We start from the raw sequence: 10929 nt of genomic DNA, 5'->3' as shown, positions 1-10929 counted from the left end.
ATTTACATTTTTATGCTGCAATATTTCCGTGTTTAAAGCCGTAAGATTTGCTGGAATGTTTGCTGAAACATTCCCTTTTTTCGGATGAAGCAACATTTCATCTATTGAAAATGTTTTTCTCATAATTTTAAAAATTTTAAGCGTGACGTGACTCGCTCATTTCTTGAAAGCTACCTAATTAGGTCGTCCTTGCCAGCCTAATTAGCAACTAATTGAACACAGGTCAGCGAGAGTTTTTCCTTGTATTTACTTCACAGAATGATAATGGGAAATCTTTAAAACCACTTTTATTATTGATGTATGATTAATAGATGAAATATTGCATATTTGTGGTTTTTAAGCCATTTAACCATCATTCTATCAAAACTGATAAACTGTAAAATAGCAATATACCCAAGGTTAGAATTCAGTCCCAAAATATTGTTCCTTTAAGACTAACTAATACGCTGTAAGCTGAATATTTACGAAACATTTTATATCATTAACTCCGGGTGGAGGAAAAAACCCAGGCAGCTCCATTTCGAAATTATAATTATGCTCCTCTTCATCGTTTTCACGAAGACACCCACAATACCTTAATTGAACGGACGATATTGCTGACGCCAGGCCTCATTTTGTGGTTATTACCACTCAGAGCAGTGGTTCTCAACGGGGGTCAGCAATTTCCAAGGGAGGCGCGAGCCCTAGGGGAAACTTAAAAATTCACACATTATATTCGTCATTCTCCTATCAAGAGTGAGGAACTGATATTTAGAAGTTTATAAAGAAAAAATGCAAAAGTATCGTAGCCTTATAACGTTAGTTTCGTATAGTCTGCTACTCTGGTTAGACTCGTTGGTCTTGCCATGTTTTGTGATAATTTACTTCCCTCCCTATCCCTCGAAACCCCTTCTCTTTCTCTCTCTCTTTTTTAAATTTTCCTTTAAAACTGGGAGGGAATTTTACTCATAGATGCCTGACGGAGCGTGGGAGGGAAGGCCCAACTCTTAGAAGGGGCGTGGTAATTAAAAGGTTAAGACCCACTGACTTAGAGTTTGTACCAAATGATTGCAAAAGTTAAAACAGTGAGATGAAATTTCAGCACAGAACGCGACATCAGAGACGGGATTGAAAAGTCAGTGACAAGTTGTTAGAATTTACAGAGGATAGAGATTATATAACAAGAGAAGCTTTTGAAATTATGAGAGGATTTAATTTTTCTGTGAATGGAGGGATTTGAAAATTAAGGCCAGCATGTATATGTGGTTATGAATATAAAGGTTATCTTGGAATTTGGAGCGACCAATATGCATATGGGTTGTGTTTGAATGAATTTGATGATATATATATATATATATATATATATATATATATATATATATATATATATATATATATATATATATATATATGTGTGTGTGTGTGTGTGTGTGTGTGTGTGTGTGTGTGGATAATAAGATACAAATTGCATTGACGTAATATCCATGATACGTTCTCATTTTGAAGCCTGATTACACCTGAAATACAATTACGTTTCTATTGTGTGTGTGTGTGTGTTTTTGTGTGTGTATACACATACATGCATACATACTGAGGAATAAATGACTCTAAAAGTAAAGAAAATATAAAAATAAAAAGGAGGTATGAAATGACAGTTTACTTAATGTTTACAATCAACACACACACACACACAAGAAACGCAATTATATTTGAAGTGTAATCAGACCTCAAAATGAGAGCGTATCAACGCTATTACGTCAATGCAATTTGTATCTTATTATTCAAGGGTCTTTCGGGCACCAGTCAAACAGTATTAGAGGATCATGTAGAGTTTGCCCCATTCTTTATTGTAGCTGAATATACCTTCCTTGACGAACCGAAGGTTCTATTCTATCTAAAACAACTCCTGCCGAGAACAGCCAGATTTGCTGAACACCAGAAGCACCAATATGCAGTAAGTGGTTTGCCTCGCTGTCGAAATTCTCAGTTCCAGAGGTCCTTTATTCCTCGCACCGTTGGACTGTGGAACAGCCTCCCTTCAGAGGATGTCGTGTAACTGGAACTTCTTCAGAAGTTCAAGCGAAGGTGCAATGCATTGCTACCCTAATACTATTCTCATTGCACTTTAATGCATTTTTGTCTAGTGGGTGGTTTGTTAATTTATTTATTTTTTTCCTTTTTAATAAGTGAGTGGGATCTCTCCTTTCTGTATTTCCCTTTATCTCCTCTTACTTCTTTGGAAGCTTGTTCCATGTGAATGGGTTTCATCTTCTGAATAATAATAATAATAATAATAATAATAATAATAATAATAATAATAATAATAATAATAATAATAATAATAATAATAATAATAATAATAATATATTCTTTGGAAGCTTGAATTTCAAGTCATTGGCCCCTTTGGTGGGCTTGTTCCATATGAATGGGTTTCATCTTCTGAATAATAATAATAATAATAATAATAATAATAATAATAATAATAATAATAATAATAATAATAATAATATATTCTTTGGAAGCTTGAATTTCAAGTCAGTGGCCCCTTTGTTGGGCTTGTTCCATATGAATGGGTTTCATCTTCTGAATAATAATAATAATAATAATAATAATAATAATAGTACTAATATAATAATAATATATTCTTTGGAAGCTTGAATTTCAAGTCAGTGGCCCCTGTGGTGGGATTGTTCCATATGAATGGGTTTCATTCTGAATAATAATAATAATAATAATAATAATAATAATAATAATAATAATAATAATAATAATAATAATAATACATGACTTGCGTTGTAAAGGTAATTTTTCCCCAGTAATTCAAGGTTACTGAGCACGGCCGCCTGGCCTGGTAATAATTCCATTACGTTTATTCATCTCTTTATGCTTAATGTTTTTCCAGCAGAGTGAATTCTTAGTGTCTTTATTCATTTGATTATTATTTTTTTTTGGGGGGGGGGAATGGCAAAGGCCATGAATTTAGGGATGTTAGAGTTTTCCTTGCCATTTGCCTTTGAGTTTTCTGTAAAAGAAAACTATTGCGCCGGCTTTGTCTGTCCGTCCTCACTTTTTCCTTTCTGCACTCAGATCTTAAAAATTACTGAGGTTAGAGGGCTGCAAATTGGTACGTTTATCATCCACCCTCCAGTCATCAAACACACCAAATTGCAGCTCTGTAGCCTCAGTAGTTTTTATTTCATTTTAGGTTAAAGCCAGCCATGATCGTACTTCTGGCAACGTAACATCACTGGCCACCACAGCAGGCTAAGAGTTTCATAATCCGCGACTCGTGCAGCATTATACCGGGACCAGCGAAAGATTAATCTGTTTTCGATGGTCTTGATTATACGATGTACAGAAAACTTTGTTTATCTACTGACTTTGTGACGTATTATTTTATGCCATTATAAAGCATCTCATTAAATTTCATACTGAGGGCTCATAGGCCCCTAACCGATAATTTTTTAATCAATATTAAATTTCCGTGGCATGTCCGTGCAACGGAAATTACTATCTAGTACAGTGGTTCTTAACCAGGGGTGCTCGCTCCCCAGGCCGGTTCTTAAGGGGTGCGGGGATGCCTATGAATAATTAAAGCAAAATATATTTTTAAATACGCACGTTATTTTTTTCTGCAAAAATAAAAATAAAATAAAATAAAATAGGATAATAATAATAATAATAATAATAATAATAATAATATTAATTATTATTATTATTATTATTATTATTATTATTATTATTAATATTATTATTATTGTTGTTATTTGTATTTTAGGTTTTTTTTATTTCAACAATTCAGGGGGTTCGAGAACTGACTGCTGATTTGAAGGGTTTCATACATTGCAAATGGTTTATGACATGATCACGTACACCTCATTTTGCTCGACAAACATTTAGAGCTAAATTGTTGTTTTAAAAGACTATATAAATCAGAGGACAAACAAAAACCTTTAAACCTGAAACCGAGTCTAGAAAACTAGAGACTGGAGTTCCAATATTTTTTTCAAGCGGACCCTTCAAAAGGCTCGGAGTTTTAAAATATATACGTGAATGCTTAGAGGCTATCAAGAGCTCTTTAATTTTAAAGTTTGTTTTCGAAAACAGGAAAACCGGAGCATAATAACGCACAGAGAGAAGCGTTTACAAAAAAAAAGAACTCGTGATTTTTGCTTAATGAAAAAGGTTTTTCAAGAAAAAAATCCAGATCACAGCTTTGGAAGGCTTTGAACTCTAGAGCAGAAGTTTTGCAGGTTTGGAAGTAAATTCCAAGTCTGGACCGAATGTTCGTGCGGATACCGATTTTTTTTTTTTGTTACTTTTTTTTTTATGACGACTCCCGTAAGCAGTGCAGTAAAAGAATTCCAGTATATATATATATATATATATATATATATATATATATATATATATATATATATATATATATATACATATATACTTAAATAGACCGTTCAACCTGGCGGCTAATGTGTGTCTGACCAGAAGTGGAAATATTTCAAACCACGAAATTATTTTATTTCCTTTTGATTTATTTCAGAGGAATGCTGTGTCTCGTATAATATAATATAATATAATATAATATAATATAATATAATATAATATAATATAATATAATATAATATAATATATATACTCGTATATATATAATATATTTATATGTATATATATTCATATATATATATACATACATACATACATACATACATACATACATACATACATACATACATACATACATACATACATACATACATACATACATACACACACAATCTCATCCAGATAGCTTGCTCTTGTCCTACACATTTACAACCCCTCTTATCATTATCTTCGTTGGTGCTTAACCTCACCTTTCAATTTTCTTGACATATTGTCTTCTGTCGTTCTAAATATCTCCACTATCGAACTTTCACGACTGTAAAAGCTTCCAGGCCCAGGCAAAGAATATATTTTAATTTTTACAGAAATTTGGGTTTAAATACGCACTGTCATCTCTTACCCCCCCCTGCTCTGTGAGATAGCCTGAATCCATAAGAATGGATATTTCCTCAGAGGCCTATCGGTTATAAGATTGAAAGTTATTGGAATCTCTTTCAAATTCCCAAGAATTTCTTTACATGATGGCAAATTGGCATCTTCTGGGTAGGTAATGTCATTTCTGTCCACTCCTTGCCATTTAGGAATATGTACATTTCCCACTGGAAATGTTTCATCACCCAGGGTACAATAGCATCCTAAACTAATATTATTAAACACTCCCATTTCTTTACCCACTTCGTAGATCAACATTTCTCAGAATTTCACATTTTTAGTCACACATAGAACTGAATATAGAATTTAGGCCAAAGGCCAAGCACTGGGACCTATGAGGTCATTCAGCGCCGAAGCGGAAATTGACAGTAAAAGGTCTGAAAGGTGTAACAGGAGGAAAACCTCAAAGCAGTTGCACTATAAAACAATTGTTGGAGAGGGTGGAAAGTCAGATGGAAGAAAGATAATATGAACGGAGGTACAGTAAAAGGAATGAGAAAGGTTGCAGTTTCAAGTTTTTCAGGTATTTTTTTTTATTCCAGCTTAATATCCATTTTTCACCGCCAATGATACTCGACAACAAGTATTTTATTCATAAAATTCCACAGAAAACTTTCAAAAAATGATTTGAACGCGTGATGGTAACTGGCTTGGCATATTAAAGAAGACCTAGCATAACAAATTCAATTACTTTTACAATAAACCGTCGAAATGATGCGATTAAATACATTCAGAGGCAACAAAAGTAGCGGTTGATTTGAAGATGCATCATCGATACAAAGTTTGAACACACACACACATGAAAAAACACATGCACACACACACATACCAAATCCCCAAAAATCACAATTAAAAGGACAAGCACTTTTCCTGTCCGCCCTCAGATCTTAAAAACTACTTAAGCTAGACGGCTGCAAATTGGTTTGTTGATCATCCACCCTCCAATCATCAGACATACCAAATTGCAGCCCTCTAGCCTGAGTAGTTTTTATTTTATTTAAGGTTAAAGTCAGCCATAATCGTGCTTCTGTCAACGATATAGAATAGGCCACCACCGGCCCGTGATTAAAGTTTCATGGGCCACGGCTCATACAGCATTATACCGAGACCACCGAAAGATAGATTTATTTTCGGTGGCCTTGATTATGCGCTGTAGCGGCTGTACAGAAAACTCGATTGAGCCGAAGAAACTTCGGCGCATTTTTTACTAGCTTAAATTTCAGCTTCTGGTTGTGTGTTAAGAGTTTTACCACAAGAGCATTTGTTCACGTAGGGTGATTAGGATCAGCAAGAGAAATAAATGTTGCCCAATAACTGAATATCATTAGCACGTGAAGGATTTACAAAGCAAATTTTCCAAGCACCGACAGAAACAATCCCAGCTGTGGCCTCGAACCCACTGCAAGCTTTCGTAAAAAGCTCGTTTTCTAAAAAGAATAATCATCCTTTCGCGGCTTCCTAAAAAAAACAAAAAAAGAAAACTCCACAACAGAGGTGAAAAGGTTAATGAAAACACGGAGGCTGGCCAAGTTTTTCCACACTTTTTCTCCAACAGACTTTGTGCAGTCAACCGCAAAATAAAACCATCCGTAAACGCAGAAGCTAACGAATACCAGAGGCTAATGGAAGCTCCACGAGAACTACTAAAGCGACGACTTGTATTCGTGATTGCAATCTCGCGGGGGAGAAACCCACTTCAGGATAAGGGTTGTAGAGGATACTCTTCCGGGTTCCTCTCTCTCTCTCTCTCTCTCTCTCTCTCTCTCTCTCTCTCTCCCACTGAGTAATGAATTTCAGCGTTCTAATGTTAATCTTATGAGAATGGCCAATGGAATTGGAAATAAAGATTTGAATTTTAGGATCTCTCTAGAGTAAAGAATTAAGTATTTTTGTAAAAATCTATTAATTTTATGAAAAAACAACTAAATTGGAAATAAAGATTTGAATTTTATTTTCTCTCTCTCTCTCTCTCTCTCTCTCTCTCTCTCTCTCTCTCTGAGTAAAAATTTAAGTATTTTTTTGTAAACGTTCTAATGTATGAGAATTTTGAATCAAGATTTGTTCTAATGTTAATTTTATGATGAATGAATGACCAATGTGAATTGGAAATAAAGATTTGAATTTTATTTTGATTTTGAACTCTCTCTCTCTCTCTCTCTCTCTCTCTCTCTCTCTCTCTCTCTCTCTCTCTCTCTCTCTCTCTCTGCGACTTTACATGATTTATTTGGCTGTGCGTCACGCATGCTAGTACAGATATTGCACTTAATAGTCATTCGCAATTATCTCATCAAAACTTATCCATTGTTCGCTTTTAAAATCGTCGAATAACTTCAATTTTACTGCTTTGGTGACAATTTTCCTTTCAAAAATACTTTATGATGGAAAATTATTAAATTATTTTATTATGGCTCCGTCCATCCGTCTGGTTTTATATAATATATAATGTTATTTATATGATATATAATGCTATTTATATAATGTATTATATCAGATATATGACCTTTCCCCTCCATTCTTGACACGCTCAAGTTACAGGAAATCCAAGTTGATGACGAATAATCCTCTAGATAGGAAGAGGTTAAAGGATTAGGAAACAGAGAACAACTTTTGCATGTCTGTTAGAATATGAGTTTTAATCCATATATGTAACCAAGCAGGCAAAAATAAATAGATAAATAGATTCCTGTAATTAAAGTCAGTCATTCCTGGAAAATTTAATCTATCAAGTATAACTTTTTTAAAAGTTTTCTTCACACTAATATCTTTTCATATAATACACAAACTGTTTATTGTATTTCATGTAATACATACTTTTATTGTATTTCATGTAATATACATACTGTTGATTGTATTTTCTTAGCTACATGCATTCAACATTCTTGCTGAAAGAGAAAGAGAGAGAGAGAGAGAGAAGCATTCTGGATTATTGACAGTGTGGGAATGGCGTCATACCTTGACGTGACTCGATTCTTGAACCCTTTTCCCGAGGAAGACCAACATCAAATATGCAGACATTGCGTCAGAAAATATGTACGACCTTGAAATATCAATTTTATAATCAGAATTTCCCTATTCCAGTTAATACGCTCGATCCAACATACCAACGACCTGGTTTTGTAAGGGCAGACACCTTGGGTATCCTTAAAACTTCCCGTGCAGTTTCCTCAGAGCCAATACACGCTGAGCCTTACCAAGAGTGAGAATAACCTTATTCAGGAAGAGCGGATATTGCATCAGCACGTGAAAGAAATATTGGTGCGAAAGGTATTTAGATTGTGGAAGGTGTTTCAACAGAGAGACAGGGGCTTCGGTATTACGATGAGAGAGAGAGAGAGAGAGAGAGAGAGAGAGAGAGAGAGAGAGAGAGAGAGAGCTGGGAAAAACGAAATAAGACTTTAAAATAGGATTAAAAGTTGTTGGTACGTTTATTTATCAAGGTGAGGGGACATGGAATACGCTTCCGCATATCAAGTGGCAGTCTAAAACAATACTTCTGCTCTTCAACCACATCCCATCCCTTCTTCATTTCTAATCTCCGTTTCTCCTTCTCACTTATTCACTCATTTGCAGCTGACATTTAGCCTTATATATTTAAAATCCTTTTTCACAAGGCGCGTACAATTAATATGACCTTTACCTTTCTCCTTTTCTTGAGCTTTGTCAATGAAACTTGGTGGTTTGAAGCCCAACACTGAGAATCCCATTAGAATTAAGGGCTTTTCATGATGCTGTCTCTAAAACAGTGGTTCTTAACCAGGTGCCTAGGGGTGCGAAGCCAGTTCCTGAGGATGCCTATGAATAATTAAAGCAAAATATATTTTTATATATGCATGTTATTTTTTCTGCAAAAAATAAACATAACATGAATTCAAATAAATAATAATAATAATAATAATAATAATAATAATAATAATAATAATAATAATAATAATAATAATAATAATAATAATTACAATTTTTTTTTTTATTTTAGCAATTCAGGGGTGCGAGAACTGACTGCTGATTTGAAAGGGGTGCATACATTGAAAAAGGTTAAGAACCACTGCTCTAGAAAGAGATGATAATGTGAATGAATATATTTCTGCAGATTTACAGAGTAATCAATGGATTTTGTCTCTGTTGTCAGAGTTTTGAGGTCCACACCAAACCGCCCACTCTCTTTCACACACACACACACACACACGCGCGCAAGGGCAGTCTTAAGGCAAAGGCCAGTAATGGTAGCCATCTAATATTTTACACTAGTTTCCAGATGAATTTGACAAATGTATTATTGTCTGAGTCACAGTTTGCATAAAAATATGAGTTTAGTCATGAGTCTCTGGTATCTAACTGATTTACATTTTGTTAATCATGTAGTTGACATGTCTTAAATAATGGCTTAGAAATCATAATAAAACTTGCGTAGACAATGAGAGAAGTCTCCAAAGGAATAGCAAGAACTAGTCAATGAGACAGACTTAATTACCCAAAGAAGCTTGTTCTTTGATGAAGTAAAAATAACATTGACCCCAGACCAAATAATTTCAAGCAGGAATAATTGTGGAGAAAACACCCCTGTACATTTTATAGATTTCTGTAAAAGAAAACTATTGTGCCGGCTTTGTCTGTCCGTCCGCACTTTATTCTGTCCGCATTGTTTCTGTCCGCCCTCAGATCTTAAAAATTACTGAGTCTATAGGCTGCAAATTGGTATGTTGATCATCCACCCTCCAATCATCAAATATACCAAATTGCAGCCCTCTAGCCTCAGTATTTCTTATTTTATTCAATGTTAAAGTTAGCCATACTCGTGCTCCTGGCAACGATATAGGAAAGGCCACCACCTGGCCGTCGTTAAAGTTTCATGGGTCACGGCTCATACAGCATCACACCGAGACCACCGAAAGATAGATCTATTTTCGGTGGCCTTGATTATACGCTGTACAGAAAGCTCGATTGTGCCGAAGAAACTTCGGCGCATTTTTTACAATTTTTTTTTTTTTTGTAATGGAAGAGAGTTCCTTCTACGCAATTGAGAGCAGGTAATAATGGCCTTCCCCCCATGGAATGCGAAGCCAGTAATTATGCAGATGAAAGGGGAGGGAGAATCGTGTTTTGGGAGCAAATGAACGACTTCTCAATGTATGTATGCCGCTCAGCTCACAAAGACCCTCGTTCGAAAGCAGCGGGGTTTTGGCAAATGTTTCCACTTCGGCCTTCGGGCTGGAAATTCTCAGGCGGTAGACCATGGCCGCTTGCAAAGAGGTGAAGCGAGGGTGTGGTTTTATCTTTCTCTCTTTTAAAACCTTTTTTTTTATGATAGTTGGAGAGTTCTGTGTCTTCGTTCTTCGTGACCGAGTCAGCCATCTTTGCTGAGAGATATACTTGCAGTCTGTGGAGTTACAAGTGAAAAATGAGCAATCGAGTTTTCTGTACAGCCGCTGCAAGCGTATAATCAAGGCCACCGAAAATAGATCTATCTTTCGGTGGTCTCGGTATAATGCTGTACGAGTCGCGGCTCATGAAACTTTAACCACGGCCCGGTGGTGGCTTATTTTATATCATTGCCAGAAGCACTGTTATGGCTAACTTTAACCTTAAATAAAATAAAAACTACTAAGGCTAGAGGGCTGCAATTTGGTGTGTTTGATGATTGGAGGGTGAATGATCAACATACCAATTTGCAGCCCTCTAGCCTCAGTAGTCTTTAAAGATCTGAGGGCGGACAGAAAAAGTACGGAGAGAAAAATTACAGACAGAAAAAAAGTGCGGACATAATGAAGTGCGGACGGACAGACAAAGCCGGCACAATAATTTTCTTTGACAGAAAACTAAAAAAACCACAATAATTTAAATGAGAAACTGTATTTTTACAAAATACAAAAGAGGTTAAAACGTAGGAGCTTTCGACCGTTTGTAATTATGAAAAATACA

Source organism: Macrobrachium rosenbergii, chromosome 24 (assembly GCF_040412425.1).
Source record: "Macrobrachium rosenbergii isolate ZJJX-2024 chromosome 24, ASM4041242v1, whole genome shotgun sequence".
Classification (NCBI taxonomy): Eukaryota; Metazoa; Arthropoda; class Malacostraca; order Decapoda; family Palaemonidae; genus Macrobrachium; species Macrobrachium rosenbergii.
This window is presented reverse-complemented; position numbering follows the sequence as displayed.